The sequence below is a fragment of the Lolium rigidum genome, chromosome 6 (genome assembly GCF_022539505.1).
Source record: "Lolium rigidum isolate FL_2022 chromosome 6, APGP_CSIRO_Lrig_0.1, whole genome shotgun sequence".
NCBI lineage: Eukaryota > Viridiplantae > Streptophyta > Magnoliopsida > Poales > Poaceae > Lolium > Lolium rigidum.
The window spans coordinates 172,970,507-172,983,027 of NC_061513.1; positions in this window are offsets into that span (position 1 = coordinate 172,970,507).

The following is a 12,521-nucleotide window of genomic DNA, read 5'->3' on the forward strand; positions in this document are numbered from 1 at the left end:
GGATGATGCCTCGCTTAGTTTCCTGCATGGCATACACGTAAACGTTAAATACGAGCCTCGATCGGCTCTCAGGTTATCCTGTGAATCGGCTCAAAGAGCCGATCCACCCATGATTCATACAAGGTGTACGAATATATCGTGGTCCTGCTTGATCAAGATAAAGCTAAAGCAATCTACGACGATTTAGGGTTTTCACCGCATAATCGGATCATCCTACTCACGATTGGGCCTCGCGGCCACGCACGGTGATCATGAGCCGGTCCTAGACAAGGCCTAAAAACCAACACGAGGTTGATCCCCGGAACGTCCTGTCTAGGACTAGCAAACGACACCCTACGCGCCGCTGGATCCTCCAACCCTTTTTAAGGCCTAACTATTGCAGATATTAAACTAATCCTTGAAGAACAAGGAGCAATCATAACGGATCGGATCTACTAAACGATGATCAAGCGGGGTGCCGCCCTTACACCCGTGACAGGCGTAAGGGCGGCTAGATGCCTAAGGGTTGCACGACGATAGCATATGATACGAAGAGCAATGCTAACCCTAAAAACACCTATGATAACTACGTTGCTCGCCATCAAAAAGGCTTCAGCACGAGCAACGCATGGGGGACGAGTAAACGTGCGCTGCCTAGATCGCAAGATGCGATCTAGGCAGCATGGTGCTTACCCGGAAGAAACCCTCGAGACGGGGGAGTTGGCGATGCGCCGAGATTGGTTGTGGTGAACGTTGGTTGTTGTTTATTCCATAAACCCTAAGTACATATTTATAGTCGAGGGGACTTTCTAATTCAGGCGTGCACCAAACCGTGCACGGGTAAAACTCTAACTTCTAAACTAAGATGCGATCTAATATGTTACAGATACACGGGCAATTTAGCCCAACTTGGTATAGAAGGCCGATTCATGTACTTCTTCCATGTATATTCTTCAAGTGCATCTTCAATCGCGGCCCACCTCTGACTTGGTCAAATTCTGGTGATAACAGCGTGCCGAAGAAGTTGTTCCTGATGCTGGAAGAAAAGCTTTCAACCCTTACGAAGATGCTCTTGTCAGCTCGTAAGTTCTTGCTGCTCTTGGTTGCATGGTCTCGATATTTTGTCTATTTTGGTTCTTATCTTGTCGCCTAATTTATTGTAGTGGCGACGAGGATGAAAATACGCCTATTGACGCGACTGCTCGAACGAGTACGTACCGTACTTTAGTTGTCTCTGAAGCTCAACCTGATGGGGACGAAACTTCGCCTCCTCGACAAGACACAGAGCATCCAACCCCAACTGCGAGCCCCCGAGCCTCTTCACCAAAGAGAGCTAGGGTAGAACCAGCCAAGGAGCCTCTCCTATTGGCTGGTAGTTCCATGACTCCTTCATTCGATGATGTAAGTTTTTCACTCTTCTTCTTTCCGAGCATTTCAATACTTTCAACTCCCCTTTGTTTCTTGCTAGGTGCTGTCGAACTTTCTCTTCTTATATTCACTTCTTTTTTTTCTTTTGGTCTTCTCTTCAGCCTTTGATGAAGGAGTTTATTCGCCTCGGTGCCCAATTCGTCGGGTACCGTGACCATGCCAAGAAGCTTGAAGGTACTTTTACTTTTTTTTATCTGCTTCTTCCGCTAAACATACTCCTTCATTCTTTTGTCGTGATATTTTATTGTCGTTTATTTTGCCAGAAACTCTTGCGGAAGCCAACAAACGTGTTGACGCTCTTACTGTCAAGTTATAGCAGAGCGAAACAGCTCGCAAGAAAGCTGAAGCAGATGCTGCCGCCGTCGAAGATCTTCGAAAAAGACTTCATGACGCGGAAACTTCCTTGAGAGATAATATAGCCCAGCAATCTGCTCGTGAAGAGGAAATCCTCACTCGCGTGGAATCACAGAGTCGACGTTTTGTGAGTAAGTACTCACATTTCTTTCACTTCTTCGGATCACTAAATTCTTCTTGGCTTGCTTTTTCCTGACAAAATTCTTTTGACTTACTTAGGGAAAACGCAGCAAGATTATGATCTGGAGAACCCTGAAGGTGATCGCCTTCTCGACGCTCTTTCCCTCCTTGAGATCCACGGAGATGAGGTGCGTGAAGGTCTTGCCGAAGCCAGATCAGGTCTGTCGCGGCTTTTTCCTTACTTCTTCCCGAAGAAGGAAGAACCCACGCCTTTTGTTGCTCTCGCCAAACACTTCAATTCTCAAGAAGATCTTGGGCTCAAACTTCGCCAAGAAGATTTGAAAGTTGGCGTCGAAGGCACTATTGCCTTGGTCGTTGACAGCCAACAAGATGTCGACTGGGCGAGAGTTGGCGACACGAAGGACATGGAGACCAAGAGGTGGCAATCGCTGATCAAGGCTGCCAAGCCAAATTCGAAGAAAATCCTCGCCTACCTCGGATGCAAGCCAACTCCTGCTCCAAGTTCATCAAAGCCGGAGGTTAAGTAGACCACCTTGCCTTCTCTTTTGTTTTCTCTTTTGATGCTGTCGCCGTAGTAGCTTTGGCGACGACGCGTCTCGATAGTTCATTAAGGACCCTCCTTTTGTAATAGCCATGTAAATACTGGAAAAATTAATGGAAATCTATTTTGCTTTCACAATTGATGTTGAAACTTTTCTTTTCAGTTGATATTTGATAACTATACTTCAACTCCTCGTCCTGCTGATACTTTTCCTGCTTCCTCCTATTCGAAGAAAATATCTGTCGGTGATGAATTTATTGAAGATTCCTCTGGTAAGGATTCCGCACAAGATTTGAAAGAACTCCGCCAACAGTTGCAGTCTATGAAGAAGCAGGCACTTGTAATAATAGAGCAGTCTCGAAAATTATTGGAGAGGGAAAAGATTGCGCTTCAGCAAGCCCAGGATGCTATAGCTGCAAAAGAGGACGCAGTTGTTGCAGCTGCTGAAGCTTCTCGACGAGAGAATTACATGCTTGAGCTAATGATTGATTCCAGCTTGGATATGGCGGGTATACTTCGTTCACTTGACCATACTTATCTTTATTCCCAATGTTTTTCCTTCCTCTCTGATTCCTCCGCTGAAAATAGGTTCTTTTTTGGTACCGCTGCCGAAGATCAACGCGTTGAAGCTCGATCCAATGTGCTTCTCAGACTTGCATTGGAGCATGGTTCTAATTTTTGGGTTACGCCTGAACGTACTCGCCAAATCATCAGATTTCAAGATCATGCGGGTCAGGTCCACGATTTTCTCGACTTCTGCACAAGGACATTGTCCTTAGTTTACAGCGCCATGTTCTCGCGAAACAAGATGCCAGAAACCCTGCCTGCTCTGATGGATAAATTCCGGGATGCACCTCGAATCCATGGATTTGTACAGGCTCAAATGTGTGCTGGCGCGAGATTTGCTATGATTATGATACAAATCTGCTATCCGAAGTTAAACATGAGTCGAATTGTTGCCAAGTGCCTGGCCAAGATGGCGAAGAGGAAGAGAAATATTGACAAAATTGATGATGTGGTGAAGCCTGTAGCAGAAGACATGATGGATGAATTGCTTCAGATGGATGCTGAGTTATTCGTGAAAGGTAGCTATGCTGAACATAGTACTCGTACTTACAATAATGAGCGAATGACCATAGATAACATACTAGGCGGCTGTTAAGAATTTTTCCTTTGTCTTGTCGATTTTTCTCGGTGATTGCACCTTGTATGATGTAAATATAATCTATATTGTAAAGCCACGAGATATATATTTTTCTTATTTTTTCCGTCAAGCCCCCGAGTATTTTGGTGACGATTTTCTTTTTTGTGTATGCGAGGTTTGAACCAAAGCAAAATAAATTATATTGAGTATACTATATTTGCGGGTATTAGCCCTCGAGCCTTTTTTTGTTGATCACTATTTTGTATCTTCATCTATTTTGCGAGGTGCTTTGCACCAAGGCGAAATATTTTCAGTGATGTATATGTACATTGTACCTTCTGGGCGCAAGCCCCCGAGCATGTCGGAGAAAAAGATGTATACTTCCACTATCTTTATTATATTGCAGCACCGCGAGTCCGCCTCATTAAAAACCTTTTCCAGCCCCACTCGATGCCCTGAAAAAGGAAAAGAGTGCATTGATACGTCTCCGACGTATCGATAATTTCTTGTGTTCCATGCCACATTATTGATGTTATCTACATGTTATATGCACACTTTATGTCATATTCGTGCCTTTTCTGGAACTAACCTATTAACAAGATGCCGAAGTGCCGAGTTCTGTTTTTCGCTGTTTTTGGTTTCAGAAATCCTAGTAACGAAATATTCTCGGAATCGGACGAAATCAACGCCAAAGATCTTAGAATCCCCGGAAGCATCCGGAACGGACGAGAGGGACCGGAGGGGGGCACGAGGCCCACCACACCATGCCCGGCGCGGCCTAGGGGGGCCGCGCCCCCTAGGGTTTGGGCCCCCTGTCGGCCCTCTCGCGCCGCCTCTCCGCCTATATAAAGCCCTCGACCTAAAAACCTCGGGGCGTTCGACGAAAACCACGAAAGCCTTCCGGAGCCGCCGCCATCGCGAAGCCAAGATGCGGGGGACGGAGTCTCGTTCGGCACCTGCCGGAGCGGGGAAGTGCCCCGGAAGGCTTCTCCATCGACACCGCTGCCATCTCCACCGCCATCTTCATCACCGCTGCTGCTCCCATGAGGAGGAGTAGTTCTCCATCGAGGCTCGGGGCTGTACCGGTAGCTATGTGGTTCATCTCTCTCCTATGTGCTTCAATACAATAATCTCATGAGCTGCCTTACATGATTGAGATTCATATGATGATGCTTGTAATCTAGATGTCATTATGCTAGTCAAGTGAGTTTTACTTATGTGATCTCCGGAGACTCCTCGTCCCACGTGTGTAAAGGTGACGAGTGTGTACACCGTGTGGGTCTCTTAGGCCATATTTCACGAGAATACTTATTCACCTGTTGAAGAGCATAGTGAGGTGCTTATTTATATCTCTTTATGATTGCAATGTGTTTGTATCACAATTTATCTATGTGCTACTCTAGTGATGTGTTATTAAAGTAGTTTTATTCCTCCCTGCACGTGTGCAAAGGTGACGATGTGTGCACCGTGTTAGTACTTGGTTTATGCTATGATCATGATCTCTTGTAGATTGCGAAGTTAACTATTGCTATGATAATATTGATGTGATCTATTCCTCCTACATATGCATGAAGGTGACGAGTGTGCATGCTATGCTAGTACTTGGTTTAGTCCGTTGATCTATCTTACACTAAAGGTTACTAAAATATGAGCATTATTGTGGAGCTTGTTAACTCCGGCATTGAGGGTTCGTGTAATCCTACGCAATGTGTTCATCATCCAACAAAAGTGTAGAGTATGCATTTATACTGTTACTGTTATGTGATCAATGTTGAGAGTGTCCACTAGTGAAAGTCTAATCCCTAGGCCTTGTTCCTAAATACTGCTGAGTTACTACTGCTTGTTCTATTGTTTTCTCTGTGTTACTACTGTCTGCAATACTACCACCATCAACTACACGCCGACAAGCACTTTTACGGCACCGTTGCTCTTGCTCATACTTATTTATACCACCTGTATTTCACTATCTCTTCGCCGAACTAGTGCACCTATTAGGTGTGTTGGGGACACAAGAGACTTCTTGCTTTGTGGTTGCGGGGTTGCATGAGAGGGATATCTTTGACCTCTTCCTCCTCGAGTTCGATAAACCTTGGGTATCCACTTAAGGGAAACTTGCTGCTGTTCTACAAACCTCTGCTCTTGGAGGCCCAACACTGTCTACAAGAATAGAAGCTCCCGTAGACATCAAGCACTTTTCTGGCGCCGTTGCCGAGGAGGAAAGGTAAAAGGTACTCACACTCCGGACCTTGGCTACCAAGCTATTTTCCGTCATTGTAAGTACTCGAAGCTATTTCCTTTAGATCCTGCAATTGCAACTTTTTGTTTCTTGTTTACACTAGTTAGGCATAATGGAAAACAACAAAAAATTTAGTGAGCTTTTTAATATTTTTCCTGATTTAGAATTGTTTGATGCGAAAATTAAAAAACCTATGGAACCTTATTTGCATGCTAGTAGCGATGTTATTAGTATGAATGCAATTACTTGCTAATGCTATAAAGAAGTCTAAGCTTGGGGAAGCTAGTTTTTGTGGTCTTTTTAGCTTCCCATCTTTAGGGGAGAAAATTTGTTACGATAATGCTTTATCTCCCATATGCGATAACTCTAATAATGCTTCGATATTTTAAATCCACCTGTTTGAAAGTATTCCGTATAAAATACCCATGAAAATTATTGAACGTGTTATGGACAACCACTATAAAGGGGATGGAACTGTCCATCCTAGAGATCATTCTATTGTTTTTGCACGAATTATGTGGGTTATTCAAGTGTGCGAGGTATCTCTATGGATGAAGTGAGGAAGAAGCTATTCTCTGTTTGCTTGTGCTGCAGTAAGCGGCGCATTGGTATAAATTGTTGGAGAATAGGCATTCTCTTGGTTGGGAGGAAATTGCATCTCTCTTTTATTCTAAATTTTATCCTCCGCATGAAGTGCATATTGATAGGAATTATATTTATAACTTTTATCCTCGTGATGGAGAAAGTATTTCTCAAGCGTGGGGGAGATTGAAATCACTAATGCTCAAATGTCCCATTCATGAGCTCCCCCGTAATGTTATTGTTAACAATTTTTATGCGAGGCTTTCAGGACAACACAAGGACTATCTAGACGCGTGTTCGGAGGGATCTTTCACGAGCAAGGAGGTTGAAGCTAGGTGGGATCTTCTTGATCGGATTGAGGACAACGCTGAAGGATGGGAGAACGACAAAGGTAAAGAGTCAGGTATAAATTATGATTATGAATGCATTGAAGCTTTTATGGATACCGATAAATTTCGAAATATGAGTGCTACTTATGGTCTTGACTCTCAAGTTGCTTGCAAATCTTTATAAAGCCTTTGTTTCTCATTTCGAATTGCCTAAAAATAATTTTGATAAGTATCATGAACCTTTTAAAGAGGCTTGCATGAAGAATGAAATTGTTGTTAATTATTGCAATAAGCATGCTCAAACTCCTAAGAATGCTATTTTCTATAAGCATGTTAATTTTTGTGGAATACATAGACCTTGTGGAATTAATCAAATCAAAGATGAATATTGCATCCATCATGCTAATGAAAAAACTAGAAAGTGGTTTAGGGCTCTAGATGATCTTGGTAAAAAAGTTTGTGCCCTCTATCCTTTTATTTGTGAAGTTTGCCATGAAGTGGGTCATTTTAATTTTCAATGTTCCTCCGGTGATATTTTGAACCCAATGAGTGCTGCAAATTTGTATTGTGATGATGAAATTACTCCTAATCAGCATGATGAACTTACTTTATTTTGGGGTGTGAAGAACTGTCGAGAAAAATATCTTTGTTACATATGAGTGATCTTGATATTGATGATGTCCTGCATGGGTGTTTTTCTTATTGCATTGATAATAGTCATACAAATACTTACATACAAAATATTTTAGAAGATGACACCTTGCCAAAATATGATAGGACCGCTGTGTGTTTTCAACTAATTAATGAAAAGGAGGGATCCTCCCAAGTTTCTTCTATTGTTTCTGAAAGTAAATCAGGTTATGCGGACAAGCCACCCTTCAAACCTCTTCCTCCTAAAGAAGGGAACGAGGAGAAGGAAGAGAAGAAGAAGAAGGGAATGAAAAAGAAGAAGAAGAAGAAGAAGAAGAAGGAGAATAAAAAGAAAGAGGTAACGGCGTATCCCCGCGTATATGAGATAACAATAGGTAGCCGTAAGTATGTTGCTCCTAATGATTATTGTGATAATGAATCTGAATATGATGATCTTCCTATGCCCTTTACATACATTAGCAATCATGATTTGAATGAGCACACTACTTTTGATATTGCAAATCTCTGGGAAACTAATTCTGAAAATGATGAGGATAATAATTGCCATAGTGTCGAGTACTATCCATGCTTCCTCCCATAATGATATAGAAAGCTCTAAGCTTGGGGAAGAGGTGTTTGCAAATCCTTTAGCTACTGGTCATTATGTTCTTGATACATCTCCTTCTAATAACAATAATGGTGTGGACACAGATAAACCGATTGTGAAGGATAACTATTCTATTTCTTATAATGACACTGTGCCCCCGATCTCTAATGATTATTATAAAGAATGCTATGATATAGGTCCTAACTATCCTTATGAAACTTGTCATAGTCATGATTGGATTACCAAAAACAATCCCCTTAATAGGCAACTTGTTTACCATGTTCAAATTCTTGATAATAATCCTGCTCCAATTACTATTAATGAGAATAACTCTTCTTATGCCAAATTTAATGATACTTCTATGCATATGAACCATGATAAGAATGTTTTAAGTGATGGGTATATTGTGGATTTCATCAATGATGCTACTGAAAGTTATTATGAGAGAGGGAAATATGGTTATATGCATCTTAATGATATTAAGTTTCCCCTCTTTATGTTGAGAATCTTGAAGTTACTCGTGTTTTATCCTCTTATGCTTGTCACTTTGTTCTTCATGAATTCATTTGTGTACAAGATTCCTCTTCATAGGAAGCATGTTAGACTTAAATGTGTTTTGAATTTTCCTCTTGATGCTCTCTTTTGCTTCAAATACTATTTCTTGCGAGTGCATCATTAAAACTGCTGAGCCCATCTTAATGGCTAAAAAGAAAGAACTTCTTGGGAGATAACCCATGTGTTATTTTGCTACAGTACTTTGTTTTATATTTGTGTCTTGGAAGTTGTTTACTACTGTAGCAACCTCTCCTTATCTTAGTTTTGTGTTTTGTTGTGCCAAGTAAAGTCTTTGATAGTAAAGTAAGTACTAGATTTGGATTACTGCGCAGAAACAGATTTCTTTGCTGTCACGAATCTGGGTCTAATTCTCTGTAGGTAACTCAGAAAATTATGCCAATTTACGTGAGTGATCCTCAGATATGTACGCAACTTTCATTCAATTTAAGCATTTTCGTTTGAGCAAGTATGGTGGCCTAATAAAATCCATCTTTACGGACTGTTCTGTTTTGACAGATTCTGCCTTTTATTTCGCATTGCCTCTTTTGCTATGTTGGGTGAATTTCTTTGATCCACTAATGTCCAGTAGCTTTATGCAATGTCCAGAAGTGTTAAGAATGATTGTGTCACCTCTGAACATGTTAATTTTTATCGTCCACTAACCCTCTAATGAGTTGTTTCGAGTTTGGTGTGGAGGAAGTTTTCAAGGGTCAAGAGAGGAGGATGATATACTACGATCAAGAAGAGTGAAAAGTCTAAGCTTGGGGATGCCCCGGTGGTTCATCCCTGCATATATCAAGAAGACTCAAGCGTCTAAGCTTGGGGATGCCCAAGGCATCCCCTTCTTCATCGACAAATTATCGAGTTCCTTCTCTTGAAACTATATTTTTATTCGGCCACATCTTATGTACTTTACTTGGAGCGTCCGTGTGCTTTTGTTTTTGTTTTTGTTTGAATAAATGCTTGTGTGGGAGAGAGACACGCTCCGCTGGTTCATATGAACACATGTGTTCTTAGCTTTATCTTTTAGTGTTCATGGCGAAGGTTAAAGCTCGCTTCGTTCATTTTTATATGGTTGGAATTGGAAGATGCTACATGTAGTAATTGGTATGATGTCTTGAATAACTTGATATTTGGCAATTGTTGTGCTCTTATTTAAGCTCTTGCATCATATACCTTGCACCTATTAGTGAAGAAATACATAGAGCTTGTTAAAATTTGGTTTGCATGAGTGGTTTCTCTAGAGTCTAGATATTTTCTAGTAAGATGTTTGAACAACAAGGAAGACGATGTATAGTTTTATAATGCTTGTAATATGTCTTTTATGTGAGTTTTGCTGTACTAGTTCGTGCTTGTGTTTGCTTCAAACAACCTTGCTGGCCTAAACCTTGTATCGAGAGGGAATACTTCTCATGCATCCAAATCCTGAGCCAAACAACACTATGCCATTTGTGTCCACCATACCTACCTACTACATGGTATTTCTCCGCCATTCCAAAGTAAATTGCTTGAGTGCTACCTTTAAAATTCCATCATTCACCTTTGCAATATATAGCTCATGGGACAAATAGCTTAAAAACTATTGTGGTATTGAATATGTACTTATGCACTTTATCTCTTATTAAGTTGCTTGTTGTGCGATAACCATGTTCACTAGGGACGCCATCAACTACTCTTTGTTGAATTTCATGTGAGTTGCTATGCATGTTCGTCTTGTCTGAAGTAAGAGCGATCTACCACCTTATGGTTAAGCATGCATATTGTTAGAGAAGAACATTGGGCCGCTAACTAAAGCCATGATCCATGGTGGAAGTTTCAGTTTTGGACATATATCCTCAATCTCAAATGAGAAAATTATTAATTGTTGTTACATGCTTATGCATAAAAGAGGAGTCCATTATCTCGTTGTCTATGTTGTCCCGGTATGGATGTCTAAGTTGAGAATAATCAATAGCGAGAAATCCAATGCGAGCTTTCTCCTTAGACCTTTGTACGAGCGGCATAGAGGTACCCCTTTGTGACACTTGGTTAAAACATGTGCATTGTGATGATCCGGTAGTCCAAGCTAATTAGGACAAGGTGCGGGCACTATTAGTATACTATGCATGAGGCTTGCAACTTATAAGATATAATTTACATGATGCATATGCTTTATTACTACCGTTGACAAAATTGTTTCATGTTTTCAAAATCAAAGCTCTAGCACAAATATAGCAATCGATGCTTTTCCTCTATGGAGGACCATTCTTTTACTTTCATTGTTGAGTCGGTTCACCTATTTCTCTCCATCTCAAGAAGCAAACACTTGTGTGAGCTTGTGCATTGATTCTTACATATTTGCATATTGCATTTGTTATATTGCTTTGCATTGACAATATCCATGAGATATACATGTTACAAGTTGAAAGCAACCGCTGAAACTTAATCTTCTTTTGTGTTGCTTCAATACCTTTACTTTGAATTATTGCTTTATGAGTTAACTCTTATGCAAGACTTATTGATGCTTGTCTTGAAGTGCTATTCATGAAAAGTCTTTGCTTTATGATTCACTTGTTTACTCATGTCATACACATTGTTTTGATCGCTGCATTCACTACATATGCTTTACAAATAGTATGATCAAGTTTATGATGGCATGTCACTCCGGAAATTATCTTTGTTATCGTTTTACACCTGCTCGGGACGAGCAGAACTAAGCTTGGGGATGCTGATACGTCTCCGACGTATCGATAATTTCTTGTGTTCCATGCCACATTATTGATGTTATCTACATGTTATATGCACACTTTATGTCATATTCGTGCCTTTTCTGGAACTAACCTATTAACAAGATGCCGAAGTGCCAGTTCCTGTTTTCTGCTGTTTTTGGTTTCAGAAATCCTAGTAACGAAATATTCTCGGAATCGGACGAAATCAACGCCAAAGATCTTAGAATCCCCGGAAGCATCCAGAACAGACGAGAGGGACCAGAGGGGGGCACAGGCCCACCACACCATGCCCTGGCGCGGCCTAGGGGGGGCCCGCGCCCCCCTAGGGTTTGGGCCCCCTGTCAGCCCTCCTGCGCCGCCTCTCCGCCTATATAAAGCCCCTGACCTAAAAACCTCGGGGCGTTCGACGAAAACCACAGAAACCTTCCAGAGCCGCCGCCATCGCGAAGCCAAGATCTGGGGGACAAGAGTCTCTGTTCCGGCACCCTGCCGGAGCGGGGAAGTGCCCCCGGAAGGCTTCTCCATCGACACCGCTGCCATCTCCACCGCCATCTTCATCACCGCTGCTTGCTCCCATGAGGAGGGAGTAGTTCTCCATCGAGGCTCGGGGCTGTACCGGTAGCTATGTGGTTCATCTCTCTCCTATGTGCTTCAATACAATAATCTCATGAGCTGCCTTACATGATTGAGATTCATATGATGATGCTTGTAATCTAGATGTCATTATGCTAGTCAAGTGAGTTTTACTTATGTGATCTCCGGAGACTCCTCATCCCACGTGTGTAAAGGTGACGAGTGTGTACACCGTGTGGGTCTCTTAGGCCATATTTCACGAGAATACTTATTCACTCGTTGAAGAGCATAGTGAGGTGCTTATTTATATCTCTTTATGATTGCAATGTGTTTGTATCACAATTTATCTATGTGCTACTCTAGTGATGTGTTATTAAAGTAGTTTTATTCCTCCTCGCACGTGTGCAAAGGTGACAGATGTGTGCACCGTGTTAGTACTTGGTTTATGCTATGATCATGATCTCTTGTAGATTGCGAAGTTAACTATTGCTATGATAATATTGATGTGATCTATTCCTCCTACATATGCATGAAGGTGACAGTGTGCATGCTATGCTAGTACTTGGTTTAGTCTCTTGATCTATCTTACACTAAAGGTTACTAAAATATGAGCATTATTGTGGAGCTTGTTAACTCCGGCATTGAGGGTTCGTGTAATCCTACGCAATGTGTTCATCATCCAACAAAAGTGTAGAGTATGCATTTATCTCGTTC